Genomic DNA, 22,165 nt, shown 5'->3' on the forward strand with positions numbered 1-22,165 from the left:
GGGAGGGACAGTATTTGGATACAAAACTCACCATCATAACACTGCTAGTACAGGTAGAGTGCAGCAGGGACTAACATCTGCAAAGGTGATCAAGGAAAAACTGACAGCTGAACTGGGAGTAGTTTACAGTAGTAAATTTTTATAAATATTTACTGAAATCCCAATATGTGCAACCTGAGTCCTTGTACAATTGGGAAATGCTAAATTACATTATTAAGAGGAGCTACAGGTAGACCATAATTTCTTGTCAAACTGATTATTACGTTTCTCTGCTGCAAGGAGAAGGTAGCAGGCAAATAAATAAACAAATGTAAAAGAAAAACCAACAACAAACTCCCCTCCAGGATATCCTATCCATTCTAATAGTTCTTCTCACTAATATTCCCTTCTGTTTCTTTCATCATTTGCCTTTACTTAGAAAGACTTCCTGTGCTTTGGCGAATACCCCTGCTGCTCCCCTTGGTGCAGGGGAGTGCAGCATCATGAAAAAAGGCAAAAAGCTCAGTTAGTGATAAGTTTTCATTGGGGAGATTATGGAAATGGCTGAGACTATTCCATATTTACATTCTTTTAAGAATGATTGATGGTTGTCTGAGGCAATCTAGGTTACAGAAAGGAATGCAGATGCAGTGCACTACAGAATTTGAATTTTGACAGGATCCAGTTCCCCTGTCTGGTGCTGTTGTTAAAAGAATGTGTGATATAGAAACCCGAATGTTAAATGATAGCTGCTTCTTGTAAGACACTGCACAGGCACATTTATTTTCAAGCGTAGGAGTAAACTTATTTGAAATCAGTGAGGAGTAACCAGCATGTCTGGAATTAAACACTGATCTGAAAGCTTTGTTGTCTCAGAGTCTTTGTATTGAGGCTGGGGCTTGGCTGTAGAAGCCCAGGCTTATAATGAAGGATGTCTGTTTTATCATTAGAACCATCCCTAGGGAGAGAAGTGCCATTGTTTGTTTATGTTCTAAGTAGTGTCATATTTAGTATAATTAAATAATGGAAAATGTCACCTTAATGTAGGAGAAAGAAAACATCAAAGATTGATCTTCTTGGTGTCTCTACAGAACTCTGTGGAAAAATACAGATCCTCAGAATGGATATTTTCCATTTCTGATTACTGTTTCCAGTTAATATTTTTTGAAATGGGGATAAAAATTTCAGTTTAGCCTATTGTAAAAATTTATTCATGTTGCAAGTTAATTAATACCTTTTTTTTTTTTTCCTGCGGGAGGCAGGATACCATTCTTAAAATCAACCTACTTTTGTAGAGGTGCACAAGAATTCAGCATAGCAGCTGAGTGCTCAGTGTCTCTAGCATTGTTTGAAATTTGCTTTTTATTTTCTCAAACAAATATTAATATTGAGTAACTATAATTTTAGGATTTCCAGTCTGATCTGTGGGAGTAAATTTCAGTTTTTCCAGCCTTGTGTTTGAGCCAGAAGCCAGTGATCACATTGAGTTGAGCCCAGCCTGCATCCTCACTTTGTGCAGTGCTAAGGAAGACTGGCTTCTAATGGGAGGTATATAATTATGGGAATTTTATACATCTCTCAGCTGAGATCTGTGTAGCTTACCAGAGGAAGAAGTTTCCGAGGAGTTTGGCTTTAATGTTTCTACAAGAACCTAAATGCTTTCTTTGTAGGATAGGCAGGCAACTTGCAGTATGAAAAGCGTAATAATTATGTCACCATTAGAAGTCTTGTTGAGGCTGCATTGTTGTCAAAGCCTTGTCCACTCTGCATTAACTCTAGAACTAATACTGGACTTGGAAAACAAATACAGAAAATGTTTCATTTCAAGATGTGTTTTTTAAACATTCTGATGTTGACTTTTATAAAATTGTTCAGAACTCTAATCACTGAACAAGAAAAGACTTTTCAAAGCTCTTGAAAGATTTTCAATGTACCTGGTCTGTCTAGAAATTGAGATGACATTAGTAATTTCAGACATAATTTAACTACCAAAACGTTGGGTAATACAGAAAGTTGTTATAAATAGTAATTATGTGTGAGTAGAATATAAATATAGCTTTTATTAAGAGACTTGTGTTATATACACGCCATCTAATTATTTTATATGTATTAAGTCATTAGCCCTTGATATGACACTTCACCTTGAAGTCACTGTTGCACAGTATTATGTTAGGCTACTGTGCTTGTCAGTGGAATACAGATAGTGAAAGTTTAAGGTTTTTGCTTATTTTACAAACTAGAGAAATAATTTAGAGTCATGGTTATGTAATGTGATATACGATCAGGAACCAGTCAAGGTCATTGAAACCGTTGTAAGAATTGTGGATAATAAATAAGGACCTCAGACTCCAGGTGGGATATACAGAATGGTTCTATTTTACTTCACTAAAATTTTCAAAAGTTAATGAATTGGGTGGCTTAATTTAGGATTCCTGTGATGAGCTCCATTAAAAAGGTGTTATGTTTCCAGAATATTAAATGTATTATTTGAACAGAAACAGCAAATTGAAGCAAGGTATCAGGAACTGTTCGTTACCTTCAAAGATCCTTATGCTATGTTCTAGTTTTTAAAGCTCTAGACTTCCTTGAACATATCATTCCTCGGCTTTTGTTCGAGAGTACTTGCTTTGAAGTAGTTGATGGGCTGCAGATATTTTAAAAGGGGCTCTTACAAATTTTTCTCCTTTAGCATGTGATAATTCCTCTATACTCCTGATGCAGGTATTACAGTGACTTAGCAATTCACTTACTAATTTGCTATTAATATTGTATTAATTTGTATTCAGAAATTCAAATAAAAGTTGAAAGTAGGCAATTAGAGGTAGTAAATGTCATTAATTATTTTTTTAACTTGAGGTTCAGATGCCAGAACCATGGAGCATTGCATTATAGTTTCAGTATTCATTTAAAAATAGTCAACTTTGTTTCTCTGTGATTACAGTGAATACTCTGAGAACACAAAGCATGATTCAAAAGAGAGAAGGATTTTAAAATGCTATTCTTCAGATTTTTTAATAACTTAACTTAAAGTTAATCTCAAAACACTTTGGATCTTTCCTCAAGAGTTCGCATTCATGTGGGTTTATTTTGCAACTTAATAGTCTTAACTTTGGAGGTATATTCATTGTGGAAATGTCTAGTGTTTGAAGGAGTTCCTGTTGCAGTACTGCATGAATGCTACTGGAAATGGATTCTTGAGAGTTTCATTGCTGCATCTGGCATTCTGCAAAGCCTGGGTAAAATTGATCCAAGTCTGTCTCAGGTCTGTTATTGCTTCCCATTGCTAAAACTGTAGGAGGGGCAGAGGCATGGGAGAAGCTGATAGTTAATTGGTTTGCACTTGTCCCAAAGTTTCCTCATCAACCATAGAGTCAAAACCCCCCATGATGCTGTTAGCATGGACATCTCGCCTCAGACCTTTCCTTTGGTGTAACAGTGCAAAGCTTCCCAATATCAATGATATTGATTGGATTTTTTTTTTTTTTTGGTTGGTTAAATAATACTTTATTTGCTTGTAAAGATATCTAGAAATTAATGATTTTATAAAGGATTGGAGGGAACAGATAAATTGTGATATTCCTTCTCATATAATTATATTTTGAAATTTAAATCTAACTTAAAAACCACTTTTCTGTATCTTAGAAGCTAACAAGTAACAGCCATAATTTATTCTCTGCAGAATGAAGTGATGGCTGGATTCCAGTGGCAGCAGGTTCATTTTTTCAAGTGGCTTTAAAGAGTGACTCTCCTAAGCAGAAGGGCCTTCAAAATATACCACTAGTATAGATCTTTGTTAAAACTGTATAACTTTGATTACCCTGCTATTTGTACTTGTTTGGGCTTTTTCCATGTAAGTAGTTTTCTTTTTTCTTTTCTTTTTTTTTCTTTGTTTTGAAAGGCTTTTCAGTATCAGAAAACATTGAAAGACTTGCAGCTTAAAGAAATGTGCATTTGTGCATAAGAACCTAAAATAAATGGTTTGAAATACTATTCAAAATAAGGACAAGCCCAGTGGATCTTACAGCTGTTAAACTTTTCTATTAAATATAAGGAGGAAGTCTAACGTGCCAAGCATTTAATTAATCAGAGGTGCATTTGATGGTTAATTAACCCAAATTATAAGTAATGGAGTAGGCAGCCTTCAAAGATTTTCTGTAGAGAGAATAAACACAGACTCTGACAGTATGGGAACAATGGATCTCTCTGAGGACTCCAGCATCTGCATCTGCCATGGACACAGTGTGTGCACAGTTAAGATACTTGAGCAGAAATGTTATAGAACAGACATTCATACAATAGAAACATGCTGTCATCATACATGCTATTGTCTGTGGAATAAGATAGAGACTGAGCAGTTGTCTTTCTTTGGAAATTTGTCCTGGTAATTCTTGAAGACATTTTAGCAGGAAATATGTGGTGTTCTTGAAGTTTCTGTATTCCAGTTTGTGTGAACAAATACGTTGCTGTAGTAGGCAGGCATGGTTCTCAGAACTCGATCCATATGTGATTATACAAAAAAATCCAGTTTCAGCAGGAGTTTCATATTGTAATTAAGATATATGGATATTATAGTTACGTTTTCAGGTAGAAATTTGCAGTTTAAAGCTGGCAATAAAGTAACCCAAGGGGAAAAAAACATCTAACCAAATTACTGTTATCAAGAGAACTTACAGCAAAATGTTGGTGTGTGTTTCAGTGTGCATGTGTAAAAACCCCCAAAAATCAGGCATCTGAAAACAGAATAGCGATTTTGTAGTTGCAGTAATTCAACAAAAAATGAAAGGCTTTATTTTTATAAATTGAATAAGAGATTTGAAAGGATTTGCTTTAATTTTTGAGTTTGGATCTTGTAGCAACAGGCTGTTGCATGGGCCTGTTATTCTGATCATGGCATTGTGTAAACCTGGAAGTTTCACTAATCAAACAAGTGTGTTCATCATGTGGTTATTGTATTTTGTATTTGGAATTGTGTATTTCAGGAGTTAATGTGGCCCACTATACAATGTCCTGTTTTGGTGATGCATATGTTTAGGAAATCTCCACCTTTCTTTCTTTTTTACACAAACATTTATGTCCATACTAAGGCCATTAATTCTAAGTAAAAGAACCTAAAAAAACATCCTGTTTTGTGAGAGGAATCTGAATGGTTTTAGAGAGAAATACTGAACTGCTGTCCAAAGACTAGGGAAATGCAAAAACACCCATATTATTTCTCATTTAAGCTAGTTTTTGAAATTTTCTATGGCTGCAGTTGAGAAATAATATGAAACAAGTGTAAATCTGGACATGAAGACTTTTATGTTTTTATGTAATTCTTGGTGAGTGTATTTGCTGGAATACAGTTTTCCTAACTTGTCAGTCTGACTAGGGACTATTTTGCATTTAAAATATTCCCCTCACAAATCCTGATACACTTAGTTGTTAATCCCATGTAGATCTGCTCATTAATGGTTTCCAACAAGCTCATTGAAATATGGATTACTTCCTCCAAATATTTTAGTTATGGACTCCCCCTAGGACTATGTGTAGATTATGATATGATGAAAGGCCTTATAAAGTGTAGTTGCTTAATATATTACCCCTATAACTTAAACAGGTGCTATTAATGCCATTGCTGTTTGTTGTCACTCATTGCTAGAATAGCTGAAGCACCATCAGCCCTCAAACTGGAAAAGGTCAAAAGCCAAATACTGCCAGGCTCCTGGTGATTTAACTGACAGCCATCAACATGTATCACAGGACTTGGATTACCACTGAAGCAATAGAGAAGAATGTTCCTTTTAATTTTTCAGAAGTTAAATATATTTTTCTATAATGTATCTTTTTTCTGATTCTATTCACTTTTGTACAAAAAAGATAACTCCAGTATGTTTTTGACAAAATCTGCAAGGAGCGTGGTCTTGATGGGAGCTAGAATTCTACATGCTTGTGGGCTTATTTTGGCACTTAATGATTGAAAACTGTCACTTGGAATGATATTTGTTATATGTATAGCATGGTAATGTGTTTTCCTTTGTAAATTTTCTACTATAAACGAATAAAAGAATGTATTCTTTGTCTGATAGGTGGCTCTTTTTGTTTGGCAGGGTAACTCCATCTTCTGAAAATCCCAATGGTGCTACCTGTAGTGTAAGTCAGGGAAAGCCCTCTTTAAGAAGAATAAAAGGGAGAATACACAGAAGCAAAAGTCTTGATAGCATTGATTTCTGTGAATTCACTGTAAGTACCCTATCTTTTACATTTATCCTCTGTGAAGTTAAGAGAATCTTATTAATAAAGCAGTTTGCTTCTTGCATTCTGTTTACCTGTTCGTCAGATTATCAAAGGTATTGTACTTAATATTTTAATTGCCTTGCTACGTTGCCAAATATTAAGAGCAGTTGTGTCACTTGTATAATTAGTAATGTACAACTATATTCTTGTTCTTCAGCAATCATGAGATATAAATTTTTATGTCAAATTTTAATGTTGCCTGTGTAAGATTAAGAAATTGACTGGAAATTGAGTAAATCTGAAAAGTGAATGAGAAATTTCAAATTTTATTTTTATATTGCAATTTTGGAAGTTACTTTTAAAAACAAACATTACTTTTTACAAAACCTGCAAAACTATTTGCATATGGCAATAATAAAGTGCTAGAAAAGGAAGTATATTTTTCTAACAGATTTATATGCTTACAGTACTTGAAAGCTGGAATCACAGGTGATATGTTACTACAGTTAGGCAGTACTAGTACCTTTTCTCTTCTCTTTGGTTAGGTGGTAGGTGTATTTGTGTTATAGTTTCTGAAACTTCAATGTGATCATGGCAAAGAACCATGACAACCTCCCAGCTAAATGGGGAGAATTCGGTCAAAAACAATGTAATTTTTAAATACTTAAACAATGTCAAAGAATGTGTTAAATTATAAATTGGTTATGAAATACGAGGATGAAAGAGCTAAAAAAATATGTGCTGTCTTTAAAATGTAGAAATCAATAGTGATGTGAAGATACTGTCTGGCATTGCATAGTACTAGAAACAATATCACTAAAATGTTCAGATGGGAATTGGGGAAACATCTTTAAGGCATAACAGTGGTTTGAGTGTGTTGTCTTTCAGGGGGGTTGTTTTTCACAGATGATGCCAATAGCATAACTGGTATTTTTTTCCTTAGGACAGCTTTGTTTCTGATTGCAAAGTCTTATAGTGTTATCTTTGGGACAAAGAGCTTGTTGTTTGCTGTTCAAGGAAGTCATGAACTTACTAGTGAGTTTGGGATGTAGTATGTTGTATGGTGCCCAGATACTTCTGAATACAGCCAGTCCTGCACGGCTGGGTGCCCTGGCTGGGGAATGTGTGAAGGAGCTATGCTCGTGCTGTGCTGCTTCATTTCCAGCTGCCTTTGGTGTGTCTGTGCTAACTGTTGTCACAGCACTGATACCACTGTAATCATTGCTCTGCTGAAGTTTAGAAATTCCCCTAGGGAGCAAAATTTCCTTCTGCTTTATGGGTCTTCATCTGTGTGGTCCTATTAAGAAATTTTATCTAAATCTATCTCTACTCTTGGAGCCTTCAAAGAAAAAGAGATTATAGCCAACGATAAAAAGAATTTCTTGCATGCCATAGGACCTTTGCAAAGACATTTGAGACAGATGACAATAGGCTGGTCAGTATTTGTAGCATACAAATGTGTATAGTGTGTATATGTATAAATTCATACATTAATAGCTAAGTATTGATAATTAGGATCAGGAAAGGAAGTTCCCTTTTTTGAGGTCTCATGTTAAAGGATGATACAGGTTTGTATAGCTAAGCACACAAATCAGAGTTAAAAATACGGATTTTCTTGCTGCTACATAATTTAGAATCACACTGAAATATTTCTTGATACCGTAGAGTTGTGGTTTTATTGTTCTAAAATTGTGATTAAAAATAGATCTAAAGAAGTAATTGAATAAATTAGTGTGCCTAAGTCTTTCAAGGGTGCTCTCAGAACGGAACATTTTTCATGTTAAGAGTCTTCATCTAGTAAAAACACTCAAATGCTGGCAGACAGAACAAAATTAAAAATAAAAATTAAAGCACAAAGGAGCTTTCAAAAATGTTCTCTTTACAACTATTTTATGCTGTAGTATATTCATTTTATGCACAGCAAAGATTAAAATTTTCATATTTAAATATGTGGATAACTTATATGCTGACAAAGTAATGTCAGCATCCAGTGAACTGTTGGTTCCATTCATCATGTAATGAGATCCATTAGTAATACTGAAAATTGTTGGGTTTCACTTTAAAGTAAGTGATGTCTACATGCATCCTAAACTAATATTCTTTATAAACCTTTTGTTTAAAGGTTTCACTCAGCAAATTCTTATCGAGGACAAATCCTAACAGCAGAAAGACATAAAAAATAACTTATGCTTTCTTTCCTTCAAGTGAATAAATGTGTCCCCAGTGGGAAAGTTCTACATTTCAATGCAATATGCCCATGCAAAAATTCAATACACAAAAATGCTATATTTACTACTTTACTATGACTTCACCTGAAGCTGAGGGTGAGTTGTGGGAGCTGCATTAAACTGGGAGGCTCATTAAAAAATAGGTTTATTCTTTGCAAGGGAGGGAATAACCAGTGAAGAACCTTTTGCATGTGTAAAATTTCAGCAGAGGCCAGGGAGGAACTACCCTGGGTGCCTTCAGAGGGTTGTCTGAGGGTGATGCTGCAAAGTGTTGTTTACTGCAGTTAGTAAAATACGAAGTTTGCGATATTAATGGCTTTTGGTTGTACGTGTGGCTCTGAATATGGGTCATCTACCTGAGAGTGCAAAAGAGGTCCTTGTCTGTGAAACCTCATTATCCAGTGGCCTGCTGCTGCTGTGACCGACTGCAAGCCTCAGGTATTTGGATGTCCCTGCTCTGGAAGTGTTCAAGGCCAGGCTGGATGGGGTCCTGGGCAACCTGATCTAGTGGATGGCATCCCTGCCCACTGTGAGGCATTGGAACTAGATGACCTTTAAGGTCACTTCCAAACCAAGCCATTCTATGATTTGTGTGACTGTCAAAGCACACAATTCTCAGCTGGTGCATTGCATACCTGTATTTACATCCTGTACCTGGCTCACCTGTATTAAGCTTACAACACACTTCCAGAAGGTCTAAGTTCTTCCTGATTACAAGTGGTGGGAGTCTGCAGGACTGCTGACAAAATGTCAGCTTTATTTCTTAGTGATACCTCTGCTGTCTTAAGTGGATGATACTGGGGTTTGTAAGTGATGCTTCTTTTTACCATTTTGCTAAGGCAGCAAGTGAGAAGATAAAGTGATGAAATTATGTTAAGCCACAGAGTGATAGCACAGCAACTCCCTTAAAATGTGTACCTGTTTTCAACTTTTTGCACCCCTTTTCTTTTCTTTATCCTCTCCATGTATTAGTAGCACCACTTAGTCAGATGAGCACCTGTTCACCCAAACTAAGTAAAATCTGGTTTATTGCCCTTCAGTTCTTCTTCAGTAGAACTTGAAGGGGTATCATCATGCTGTGCTGTGGCAGATATTAGCCCTTGAAAAACTCAGTTTTAGTGATATGTATAAAAAAAAAACCAACCTTGTATTTTATGTTGAATATTGGTAAATGGTTATTTTCAACCCAGAAATATTGCAGAACTCCTAGACTATGTTGCAGAAAAAGGGAGAAAACATAAAGAATAGAATCATCAGCTGTTGGAGGCATGTGTGGAATACCTACTACCTTGCAGATTGAGCTTGTTGTACTAATGTTCCATTACATCCATATTTTAATCCTTATTACACTGAAACAAACCCTGGCTTTGTACAAACTATCCCAGATAGCAGTAGCAGTTCTGAGCCCAATTCGTCGACAGGGTTTTTGTTGTACTAGACATTGTGCAAACATTAAGTGTTTGCTCTCAAGGACCTTACAATCTATTTCTAATAATAGGTAAGATGTGACTAACCTTTGATTCTTTAGCTGCATATGGCTCTCAAGCTGTTCAAGTGCTGCACTGATGCTAGGGCTTCTGAAGGTCACGTTGGGATGCAGGTGCATTTTGGGACTGCCCTGCTTGAAAGAGCACTGGGAGTCATCCTCCTCACTTGTGTGTGAGCTACCTTGGGAGGCTGTGTGACAGCTCGGAGGTGTATGAATGGATCTCGAGGTTGCTGACTGTATGACTGATTTTGTACATGTCTCATAGCACTACAAACACTGACCACCTCTATAATGTGTAGATGCAGAGAAACTGTTCCCTTTTTCCCTGTGAGTCAGTGCTGACATTTCCTGGGAATGACCAAAAGGGAGATTTTGAAAACTTCTATAAGGAGCTCAGATAGTGAATTTTATGTCTAAGTCACCTTTTTTCATTTTTAGTTTTGTAACTCTTTGATTGGACTTGAGAAATTACTGAAATCAACACCTTGAAAAGTGTACATTTAAAGGAATTTGGATTTAAGCCTTTCCTGCTAAAATCATCCCTTGTGGACAAAGGAGCTTGTCTTGGAAATCAGAGCACTGCAGTTATTTCCAATATGTACAACTCCAGTGCTGGAGGCAGCTGGTGCTAGTGTGCTTTCACTGAACATACACACAGCTAAGTTCAGTTAACCTGCAGCTGGAGCAAAGCAGAAAATCGCCAGTGTACTTCCACTTGCATAGGAGTTAAAATCCAAGGAATAATTTTGCAAAATGTTATAGCAGTGCAGTATTTTCTTTTTCCACTTTTCCATTCGTTTCTAGTCATTCCTTTTTCTGGTGCATTGTTTTGTCTCTTCTTGACATGTACTGCCAATGAAGTGATATTGGCTAGAATTGCTGTGCACTAATGCTTTAGAGGTCCATGATGTCAGCATGCAAAGCACAGAAGTAACACAGTAGGGTAGGAGATTACACAAAAGAGAAGAAAAGACAACTAAGTAGAAAGAGCCGTCTGAATAAAACACTGTGGAATGCATGACAAGATGAAAGAGACAACAAAGGAAGAGATAATCAGAAAGTGAGACTTAGGTAACACAGGATTGCCTTCTTTGGATAGGGAATGCACATGTTCACCTAGAACAGTGATTTTTAGTGCACTGTAGTAAGTATTATGCCTTTGAACAGGTGTGGTACCTTGTATGATTTCTTGCAGAGGAGCTGCAGAAGCTTGATACTTCTCTGTGTGCTTGCCTGCTCTCATTAGCAGGATGGAGTGATTGACCTCGCATGCTCTGTGGGGGTGTGTGCCAGCATGTTCTGTGTGCAGGGAGGTGCGTGTGCCCTGGAGTTTTCAGGGAACAGCTCCCAGTGAGTTGGCTGTATCATTGTGCTGCTGCTGCTCTTACCAGCAGTTTCATGTGCTTTATAATTTCTAATGAAGTTTCAAGGCTCTTTGGAGGCTTTAGTGATTAACTTGAATGGATGTTTGTGATGACATCTTTATTTCACTTCCCCAATCTCCTTGGTAGCTTTTCATAGCATACAGCAGGCTTAGATTCAATTTGTTGTTGGAGATGCCGTTACCAATATGTTGGGTAACTGTTGCTGTGAGTAGCCCTACTTCCCCAGTGAAAAAAATGTAGTCATCAAAACATAGTACTGCACTGTACTGGTTAACTTGTCATGGAGCATATTGCTGAGCAAGGCAGTCTAGTTTGTCGTGAAGCACAGATTTATTGCAGTTTTTTATTTAATTTCATCTAGGTCAAACTCATCTTCCCTTTGAATCATCTTGCAAAGGACTTCTGAGGTGGTAGATATTGTTCTGTAATTTTATTTTTGGGTTTTTTTAAAACAAAATTCTTCTGGTTTTATACTTCCATTTGTCTTGATTTTCCTGCTGAGTATTTTAATTTGAATATGTGTCTGTAAAACTAGTAAAATGAGAAATGAATAATAACACAAATGATATGTATCAGACTCAATTTCTTAGGATGGAGACATAAGAGCGCTCACGTTCTTCAAAAAGTCCTGCAGGTATTTTGATCGTCTCTGTAGATGTGGAAGGAAGAACTCATTAGCACAGCTGGAGTCTTGTGGATGCCCTTAATTTGTTACTGTTCAGAGAAGTGTGGTTGTTATGCAGCTGTTTCCAAGATTTTAATCCTCTCTGGTAGCTTAGACTTGCCTCACAATATTGTTGTTGTACTGTAACCCACTTATTACAATAATTTAATCTATTGATGGTGTACTGACTTTATACAGTAGTGCCAGTTTTGACCAGTTTATTTTACCTAAGATAGTTTAAATAATGAAAAAAAAGGAATATTTAAGCAGTTAACACATTTTACAGTTAATGAAATGAAAATTCTTCACATCTTACATGTGTATTTTTATTGGTCAAGTATATAGAAAAAAAGCAGAAAAATACATATTACTGTTTTTAATATATATAGTTAATAGTTTTAAATCAGAGGAAAAAGAGTTTCATTGGAACAACTTTGGAAATATAATACTGATGGAAAGAGGAAAAAAAACTGCAGGCTTTTGATCCAAGATTATATCTCCTTTGGGAAAGAGGGGTATATTTTCAACATTGTTTATTCTGTCATCTTGCTTTTTATTTAAAAACAAATCCAAAGTTTTATGTAAGAGCTATTCTAAATGTCAAGGCAAATTATTAAATCTCGAGCATAATACTAGGTGAAGCTTATGCAGCCTTAAGATTAACCTAAGGGAGTTAACGATAAATGAACAAGTAATTTAATTTGCTAAATTCTGAATTTTGATTGACCTTGGTTTGTGTTTCTGAATTCATTCACACTGATTGATTTATGTTTCTCAACAAATTCAGTGCTCCAGTTTAAGTCTACCAAGAATGTTACCTCCATAATAGACATTATACTAATGACTGTTTACATTTAATTTTCCTTAGAAATATATTTTTGAGTGAGTGCATGTTTTAGGTTATTTTTATTTCTTCTCAGAATGGCATTATGAATTTGGGCAGATGGAGCTCAACTGAAATACTCTGGCATTTGTTAGAGTAATACCTGCTTGATTACTCCACCACCATTATACTTGGGGGCTGATTGTGACTTGTCAGGTCCATCATCTCTTAAAATGTCAAAAGATATGTAGGCCATTGTGTAGTTTGTCTTTAGATTACATAATATCAGATCCTCTTTGTGTGGTGGTGTAGGATGCTAGTGTCATGTATTTAGTCTCAGTATTATAGTGCTCGCCTGCTGGTGAGCTGCAGCCCCAAGCAGAATAAGGGTCCAATTGTGTGTCCTTCAGCTAGTCCAGAGACACAGGGAAGCAGCGAGGTGATTGAGAATGACCACTGTCTGCTTTTGAGATACTTCTGAGCTCCCTTGAATGTCTCAGTTTCTGAACTGAACTCTGTATGGAGCCACATGATGATCAGTGTCGTATTAAAGCAAATTGATGGGATGACTCAGGGAAAAGAGTAAATAAATGTAAGCTTCTCTAGGTCAATGCTAATGTAATTTTTTTTTTTCTGAAAAATCAAGGTTTCTTATTGTAGATTAGATACCTTAATGTTTTGTTAGGCATTAGATACTTCTGTGGTAAATAATTGTTTCTGTCCAAAAGAATTTTATGTAAGTGAATCTAAACTGGCTTTGGGTCTGAGTGCATTTATCTTTCATGCCAAAAATTCTTCCCAGATTTATTTCTCGAGTAGAAGTAAAGATTATATTGCTCAATCTATTTTCCTGTTATTGATAGATTTTATTTGTTTGACCTTTCTCCACTGTTGTGCTCAAGAAGAGGCAGACTTGTTATATATGAGAAAGCAAAGACTGCAACAATTTCTGTTGCAGGCTCTCAGCCTTGTGCTGAAAAATAGTAAATAACAGAAGTGTCAGTATGAGTGGCTTTTCAAATATATCACTAGAATGTATATGCTAGTAACATGTCTGTTTTAATATTTTTATTAGGTTGCTGGAGGTTTCTTCGGTTTAGGTTTGTTGGATGTTTGGGTTTTTTTGGCTTTTGTTAATTTTTTTGCATTACCAGAACTGTTTCCACTTGGAAACTGGAGTTTGGGTGATTAATTCTAATGGCTTTTGAAATTTTATTTTTATTATTAAGCAAAATATGTTGTTTTTGTTTGCAAAAGCTGCTTGGAATTTTCTGTCATTAAATACTTGTCTATGTGTGGGCACCACTGGCATGTCTGCAAAGCTATAATAATTTCATGGAAATAATAATGATCCTATAATGCAAGTACAGTCAGTGTCAGTGTGCAGTCTTTGGTAGGGACAGAAATTTTTCGTGCTGCTTTTTCTAGCAAAAGAAATTGAAATGTTTCATTTGACCTTCAGACACTTCCTTTCTGTTACTGTCTCAGAAACAGGATTCCTTGATCCATGCCTGGCAATACTACAAAAGGTTAAGGATGGGAATATTAGTATTCCACACGCACTTAAAACTTGTGCACTGAAATGAACGGAAGAATATTTTCTTCCTGAAATAGGGGAATTGATCTACAGAAGAAGAATCAGAGTGTCTTCATGACTTATGCACAAAGACAATAGCCACAGTTAAAATTAAGGCCTTCAAGACCTTAATTAAGGTTTTCAAGAGATTTTAAGCCTCAAGTGTTTCACTAAGTGGGATTCGCTTAAAGTGCCCATCCGTTGGTGTTCTCACCAAGCAGGGCTTCAGTCAGACAGGTCAGCTTGGTATGGAGGGACTTCAGGAGTGTTCCAGAGGAACAGGTACTGATATATATGGAAGTGATGCAGACAGTGTCTGCAAGTGTTGCAGTAATACTCAACTTTATTTCAATAAGCCCGAAGATGCACTTGGCCAAATACTAAAGACACTGAGGGTGGGCTGGGCAAGATGTTGAAATACGTTTGGCCTCCGTAGAATTTTTTTTTGCTTTCAAGTTTTAAGTTTTTTAAGTTACAATAGAAGAAGTATTAATCAAAGTATTCCATGGCTGTTACTCAGATACTCCAGTCAGGATACTACTGGAACACTTCAAAGTAGGATTTCACAGCACTGCATTATATTTCTTTCCTTACACTTTGGAAGAAGGTCTCTTTTAGTTACACAAGGGGATGAGAAGATAGTGTGAGTGCCTGAGCAGCTGCAGAATTCCTCTTTTTAAAGTCAGCCATGCTCAAGTTTATCTGTCACTATCCAGATGCTGATGTGCATATCTGTCTCCATAAACTACATAAAAATATAAATATACATGTGTTATACGTATACACATGCATGCACTTTGCATTTAATATAAAAATATTACTGGTTAGGGTCACTTTTTGTCAACATGATCTCTACATAAATTTTTAGAGTCTTGTTGACTAAACTCTGCCTGTCACATTGTACCATCTCTGCCAGTAGCAAACTTCTCCAAGGGCAGGGCGTGACCCTACACAGGCAGTTCTTCAACAACAGTTGTAAAATGTCATCGTCACCCTGTCAAGGTCTGCTTTTACCAACTTTTTTTCCTCTGGTCTCTAGAAGTCCCAGTGGGCATTCAGGAACATGTCATTTATCACTCAAATAAAATACTGCTTTTTTGAATATTCCTCACCATCCCAAAGAATTGTCCATCTAGCCCTTTTCCCATCTTTGTTGTCCAAATGGCTGGGGAGTGTGCCCAGGCAGGGAACAAAGGCATTTGCCTTTAGCAGATGGCTTATTTTAAGAGGATGCGCCAGTACTAATGTAGGAGAACTGACAGGATACTCTCAGCAGTAAAAAAAAAAAAAAAGAAATATGGGCTGTAGCATAAGGTTTTGCTGCAGTCACAGGAAAAATATTAACTGAAAATGTTGTTAAAATAACAGAAACATAATTGCATGCACTGAAAGTTGAAAATGAAGTACATTGCACCCGACACCCAAGTCTTCAACCGAAATGAAGAATAAAATAAGAAAGATTGATTGTGAGCACCTTGGAATTCAGACTGCATGAATTTGCAAAAATGTCATAGCAAACTTCTAGGAGAATGTTGGGTTTTTTTAGTCTAAAGAAATTTATTTTTGAAGTCTGGGGCTGCGAATGGAAAACAAATTGTTTATAAGCTGAGCTTAGAGGGAAAAAAAGGGTTAGACTGTGTTAATGGAATAGGGCAGTTAGCGTGGGCTGGCTCATCGTTCTTGCAGCAATAGAGACACTTTCAGTTTGCAGAGATTCTGGTTTCTTTTGGCACGGATGCCCTTTTTGTCCTCTGGCACGGTTTTCCTTGATTTTTCAAAGAAATATTGGATGTTTGTTACTCATCTATATCTAAGAAGAGCAGCTTGCTTCTCCCACTGGTATAATATGCCTTTGCTTATTGCTCTGCAGTATTCTGTGAGGGAGCATACAGGACTGGATAACCTCTACAGAGCAGCTGCCTTTGGATATTTGGCACTGCTATTAGCAATATACTATTGGGATCACAGGCTCCTGTAATAAATTTAGCAATCTTGGCTGCACTATGATTATACTTATCTAGCACCCCTCAGAGGTAGAGAATTTGAAAAGTACATATCCTATTCTCACTGTGGTGAATACCACTGCATGAATAGAAAGGAAGCAAGTAATAGTGTTTGTATTTTTATGAAGATTTGATATTTAACTTTTGGTATCTACTGACATCTCCAGCTGTGTAATGTGTTGCCTTTCATTGCCCCTGAGGACAGCCCAGGGAAAGGGGGCTGAAAGGCTGGTAATGACAAAGAAGGGGGAAAATCAGCAAGGAGAAGATCTGCTCTTGGAGCTGCTCAAATGTTCAGAAACCAGAAAGTGCTTTCTCAACCTGCTTGGAAAGTAAGTTAGGAGTATACAGTATTCAAGTCTGAGCAATGTGCTTTTCAGTGAGGTTTCTTGCAGTTCTTCAGATAAAGGAAAAATAATAAAATCACATACTACAGTGTGGCATGGAGACTGTACAACATAGCCCGACTACAACCACAGCTCTTGTTTTCCCCCTCTTAGGAAGGCAGCATGTCTCATAGTATTATTATGTTATTATAATATTATAATGATTTAATTGACTCTGATAAAGAAGAATAATATGATTGCCAGTCAAAGCTGCACATCAAAGTTGGATGCTGCCTGAGTGCTCAGGCAGCACTCAGCTGGCCTTTGTTAGGTGTGTTTTTTTACGTATGGACTGTTAAACACAGCTTTGTGAAATCATAATTCATTTACTATAATGAGATAGGGATGTGAGCTCCCATGTGAAGGCTCTCAACAGCTGCTAGAAAGCTTTTCAAAATTTATAGTTGGATATGCAGTCTATATTATTTCATTCTTAAACATGTGATCCCTGTGAAACTTGGTTGACCAAATTAACTAAGTTTGCCTTTCTTGGTTATCTATCAGTGCTTGCATAATCAGAGAACTATGTGGCTTTTCCTTTCTCTACATTCAAGGTAGGGATGGCTTAAATCAGGTGTTTTTATATTGCACCACTTAACTGAAAGATGTTTCCAGTAACTGGATGCAGTATTTTCTCTACATTCACTTGCAACAGTTTTGGGCAGTATAACAAAATAGCTTTGGATACCTGGATGATTACTACAGAACCCAGTACTAGCTGGGCAGTAACAATCCAGGATGCAAGCACATAGAACTGGCCTGCCTTCATTTCCCCACTTCATAGCAATTCATGTGAATGTTCACTAGAATTCAGCTAGAATTAGTTCAGACACATGCCCAGAAATGTGATGTATTAATCTGAAAGTTCTGCACCCAATACTTTATAAACTCATACTTGCATTATTAATCTCTGAAATATTTGCTTCATGGATTCAGATCTGCTGCTGTCCATTCTGTGAGGGCATTTTAGGGCTTTAAGATGGGTCCATGAAGAAATACGATTTAGGATGGAAAACAGACAATTTTTAAGAATAAGTGCAAAACCAGGAAGATAATGGATGAGTCAGGAGGATTTGTTGGACTTGATCCCAGCCACCTAAAATTTCCTGACAGGAGCTTCATTTTTTCTTCTACCACTGCAAACTTTTCTGTTTAAGATGGTACTTAGAATGATGCCTGAACTCTGTGGAGTGCTCACAGAAGTGATAAGGCACAATTTGCAGTGTTATGCATCTTCTGCTGATACTGTCTTGTGGTAATGTACCTCTGTGGGCAGCAATTGCAAGTGTAAAGTATCAGGCAAAGTATTATAAGTATCTCCCTCCCAGCATAAGTCTTATAAACTTTCTGATTCTGCTGATAATCTAGGATTTTCTATATGGGATTGTGTTCTTTTCAGACTATACCTTCAAAAAGCATCTTTAATAAATTGGTGGGGCTAACACACTGTGTGGACTTGGCGGGAGGCATTAGGTGTCCTTGATTAGATCATAATTCAAGACTTCTAGCAAAACCAGCTGAAGATCTGCAGTTATATTTTGTCCATTAATGGTCTTCCTTACTCAGGGTTTACAGTGGCTTTTACATTAATGTTGGCACAGTTTGTCTTCTCTTGTTTTCATCTTCAGCTTTTGTGGTGATTATTATTCATATTACAGTAGTAGTGAGCATCCTGTTAGCATGAGAGTCCTACTGTATCAGATGAGCTACATACATAGAAGAAAACTAAGTTCTCTAAGCATCAAATATGTTAAAATGTGTTAAAAACTCACTTGTATCAAGTGGAATTAAAAAGGTAGAGATGGCTTATCACCATAGTGATAGTTCCCCAAAATTTACCTCAGGGCATTGCATGAAGCTTATAAATGTTTGCCTCTTCCACATTTTCACTTTGGTACACTAAATATTCAGGAAATTGAGGAGAATTTGCCCTGAAATCACTTTTTGTCAGGATCTGCAGTTCTGCTGATGTTAAAACAGACACCCATACTGCCTTTTCTGTGGCTGATCTAATTAAAAGTGAAGTGGATGTTCAGCATCCCAGCAATGGGGAAGACCTTGTGTAAGGATATTAGAACAGAGTTTGTTGAAATGAGGTATTTTGGCAGACCAGAATCAATGAGCGGGATAAATATGGGATTGAACAAAACAAACGTGCTGGAGGGGAGCACATAGAAGTAACCTCAACCAGTGTGTTTCATCCAAAGGACATAGTCTGGAATGTTTGTTTAAAGGTCGAATGCTCTTAGTAGAAATATCATTGAGTAAACACCTCGAGTGAAATAAACAACATTTGAGAGGAAGAAGGCTGAGGTGTAGATATTTTTAAAAATGTTTGCCCTTTGAAAGGAAAAAAAATCAGAGAATATCAGTTGTCATAGTTGTGCTTATGGTTCATAATGTGATATTAGAGAATAAAGCAATATATTTTAAAACTATTGTGGGAATCCTAAGTGTCAGAAAACACTGTGTTCACTTGTAATGGTACAGGGAAAGCAGAAATTTCAGCAGAACATATAGAAGTAAAAGTGACTTCCTCTTTCATGCAGCTGCTTCTGTTTTTTGGAGTGCAGAGAAGTATTTTCAGACAGTTCCTTGCTGACAAGGAACAAGATGAGAAGAATGAGTCCCTTTAATTATTAGTTTTTAAGCTCCCTGACTAATGAATGAGCCTGATTTTGGTGGTGCCAAATCGTTTTAGGGTGACACCTAATTAAAGATAATTGCATCTGAACATTGCCTGTGGAAATGTTCAAAATAGTAAGAATTGTCATCTTAGCAGCTGTTATTATTAGATATACTTATGAAGCTGTGGGTGTAGGAAATCATTCTTCTACAAGAAAAGTTTCTGGGACCTTTCTGATTGAAGAGGAGCATAGAGGAAAATACCAGTAGGTATGTTGGAATTCTACCAGAGTTTACCTGGCACTGAGAGAAATGTGATATGTAAACTAGCTTGTAGGCTAAACTCAGAAGTGGGCAGTAACTACCTTGCTGCTTACAGCTAGAGGTCTGAAGAAATTAAAAAATTTCAGAGCCCCTGGTCTAGTCAAGATTTCTCTGTGTGCCATCTTTGATGCAGATAAATTAGGTAATTTCTAGTTTTAACTATAAAATATACAAAAATGATAAAATGAATGCAGAGATGCATGCCTAATTGAAGGATCTTTGAACCAAACCGGTTGGAATGTATCGAAATCTTCCCCTCAGTTAACACAATGCATTTTCATGGTCATTTTGGAAAAACACCAGTAGGGTGCATAGTTGGGCTTCACACTGATATGGCGTTGCCATTTACTGTAGTTTTAGTCCAAGCTTTTTAATGTAATGTGGTGTGGGTTTTTTAAGTTGTTCTTCCTGGGGAAGATTTTCATTGATCTTCCCTCCCTTGTAGCTGTGGGAACAGCTTTAGAACTTGGTTATAGTATATACCAGAAGCTCAAATGAGAAAGGACAAAGAAAGTGTTAGACCTGAAAAAAAAGTGAAAGAAATTCAAGCACTCAGCCCTTATGCCTTTTAAGTCACTTATGACTCACAGTTTTGACTGACTGAACTTGGCAGCATTTGTGGTATTTTGGGTATATTTGTGGAAGCCCACAATAGTGGGTTTTGTCATCCTTTGTATTCAATAATTCAACATGGATTTTAGTCTTTTAAATTGTTGGAGTCCTTTGAGATCTTTTCAGGAGTTGAGAGTTAGCCTTGAATTACTTGAAAAGTATTATTAAATAGATTATGTAAAGAAAGTGTGATCTCCTTTGGAGGTTTTCTATCCTTTAATAAGGGGCAGAAAGCCTGGGAGCAGGGCCAGAAGTAAGAAGTTGGCAGGGACTGTGCCTCCTATAGAAAAGGGAGGGGAATTTGGAGTCTAAACCTGAGCAGAAAAGGAGGTGGAGGAGAATAAGCCAAAAGCAGGGTATGCAGCTTTGAGGAGCAGGGGCAGAAGCAGTGGGAAGCAAGGCATACAGTCAGCAGCGTTTGACCAAACCAGACTGTACCTTCTCCTGCACAGCTGGAGCCAGCCTGCATGTGGTCTCAGACCTGCAGTTCCCTGCCCTTGTCCCGTCCTTGGGGACAGCTATCTGCAGAGCTGTGTCCCACATCGGCATCCTGCTTCTGCCCCTCGCTAGCAGGTCCCCTGGGGCACGGTGGCACTGCTCAGCCCCACAGCTGCCAACCTCAGTGCTGGCAAGAGCCTGTTGCCAACCTCTCACACACCTTCTGTGCTGCTCGGGGTCCCTTACATAACACAGCGCTGGAAGAAATTAAGGATTTCAGCCTTGTTTTGAGTGAAGACAACTCATCTAATCTAGCTGCTAGGAGGAGTCAGCAGAAAAAACTAAGGATGCTTAAGATTTTAAGTATTTAGTAGGAGGGTGAATCAGCTGCAAACTTGGCAGGGTCCGAGTACTGAACCCCAATAAACTGTGTTTTTATTAAATCAGAGTAAATTGCAGGAATTGAGTGTTTGACAAAGATTTTCAAGAAATTATTCTGACACTTGAAGGAGGGAGCACCATCTAAGCCTGCTTTCCATTCTTTGATTAAACTACTTAAAATGCATTTGAATAAGGTATATTAGTCTTTAAATAAGGTATTAAAGTACTATGCAGTAATATTGTCTTATGTTAAAGATTCTTTATGAAATCTAATTATGTGAAATAAAAAACTTCAGTCATTTTTTAGCCTCTCAGAGCTCAGATAGTTCACAATTTGAAGAGTAGTGCTGAAAGGATGTTACAGATAAAGTAGTATAAACTCAGATAGACTGTTTCTCAAAGTTGTGTATGTTTTGTACAAAAAACAGGCACTGACATTTAGCTAAAGCTGTTTTAATATTGGCAGAACAAGTACCACAATAATAGAGCTGCAGTATTTTCAAGTGCAGAAGGTGATTTGTCCTGGACCAGTCTCTTAATACAAAGGTGGAGACTTTAAACACGATGAACAATTTTCTTCTTTTTGATTTTATTTTGTTTGTTTGCTTTGTTTTACTCTGTAAATATGCTAGATTAATTTTGAGTAAAAAGTTACTTCATGTCCCATAGGGGCAGCTCTCTGACTTGCTCACTTGCACTTTGTTTAACTGTGACTTTCAGTATATACAATTAATCCAACTAATGAATTTATAGAATAAGTAAATAATGCTATATTGTAATCCATCTCTCTTGACTTTGGTTTTTGACCTTTTTGGATATTTGAATATTTTTTTCTTCAAAAAGCATGTAGGAAACTCCTGTAACTGCTTTTGTGGAGCCACCCCAAGCTTACTGTCCCTCTGTCCTTCTAAGAACCACCAGTGTCACTGTCTGTGAGGGATCATGTCAAGCAGGTTACAGAGCACATCACATCCACGGTTGCTTTTGCAGCCGTTGAGACACACCCTGTGCTAATACAGGAGTGGTGCATAGTGGTTTA

At 37.0% G+C, this 22,165-nt stretch overlaps 1 long non-coding RNA gene across 1 annotated transcript in view; it reads left to right on the forward strand.

Annotated features, from left to right (window-relative positions):
* The window catches only part of LOC138116564 (uncharacterized), a 54,264-nt gene that overhangs the window by 2,965 nt on the left and 29,134 nt on the right, over positions 1-22,165 (forward strand). Inside the window, exon 2 of the long non-coding RNA XR_011154208.1 lies at positions 6,066-6,198. This is a non-coding gene — a long non-coding RNA (uncharacterized lncRNA). The remainder of the gene's footprint in view (positions 1-6,065; positions 6,199-22,165) is intronic.

This window comes from Aphelocoma coerulescens, chromosome 10, assembly GCF_041296385.1.
Source record: "Aphelocoma coerulescens isolate FSJ_1873_10779 chromosome 10, UR_Acoe_1.0, whole genome shotgun sequence".
Lineage (NCBI taxonomy): Eukaryota > Metazoa > Chordata > Aves > Passeriformes > Corvidae > Aphelocoma > Aphelocoma coerulescens.